Consider the following 902-nt stretch of genomic DNA (forward strand, 5'->3'; position numbering starts at 1 on the left):
GTTGTACCCTGGATCATATCAACAGACATATCTGATCCAGAGGTGTGGAGCTTTCTTTCACATTTGGCATATAAAAAAGAAGCCCAAGAAAAACATGATTTTCCTCTTTCCTTTTTCCCAATAATGGCAGCCATCCAGCAATGCTTAAAAAATCCACCTAAAATTGAAGAAAGCTTACAAACACCAGAGAATAATAAAAGAGAGGTTTTAGGTGATAAAAAAAACCCTGCAGACTGCCCAGTAGCAGATTCAACAAATCCAAAAATAAAATCTGACCAAGCCAGACAAAATCCACCCATCAGCAAAATTAATCCTCACCCCTCTCTTGCTAATTCAACAAGCCCAGATACTAACACCCAGATTTCAAAATTTTCCAAAAATTCTCAGGTAAATTCCCTTCCTCCCCCTCCACCTTGGCTGCCTCCAAGCCCTACGGCATCTCCACGGCTGGTGGAGCCACGCCCAGCCTCAGAGCAGCTGTGTAACCTTAGAGACAATGAAAGCTGCCAGCCTCAAAATTTCCAGCCTCAGCGGTCTCAGGACCCCCAAAACCCACCGGTAGAGGCTTTTCCTGTCAACTTACAAATAACCAGACAAAGCCCCCTAGGCTGGTACCCACTCCCAGCTGCCGAACTTAAGGAATTGCGCCAAGCTGTGCGTGAAGATGGCATTCATGCTCCTTGGACTAAATCTATATCTCCTTGGACATATTACAAACATTTAATACTAACCTGCTTCCCCAAGATTGGAGAGACATTTGTAGATCTACCCTCCCCAGTCCATTATTTATACAGTGGGAAGCCTTATTTAGAGATGAGTGCCTAATGCCTAATGCAAGGAATGACACTCATAACCAGCAGCTGAGACCCCAACCAGGGCAGGATCCACCACCTGGATTTATA

The sequence above is a fragment of the Nannospalax galili genome, unplaced genomic scaffold (assembly GCF_000622305.1).
Source record: "Nannospalax galili isolate Female #2095 unplaced genomic scaffold, S.galili_v1.0 scaffold800, whole genome shotgun sequence".
NCBI classification, from domain to species: domain Eukaryota; kingdom Metazoa; phylum Chordata; class Mammalia; order Rodentia; family Spalacidae; genus Nannospalax; species Nannospalax galili.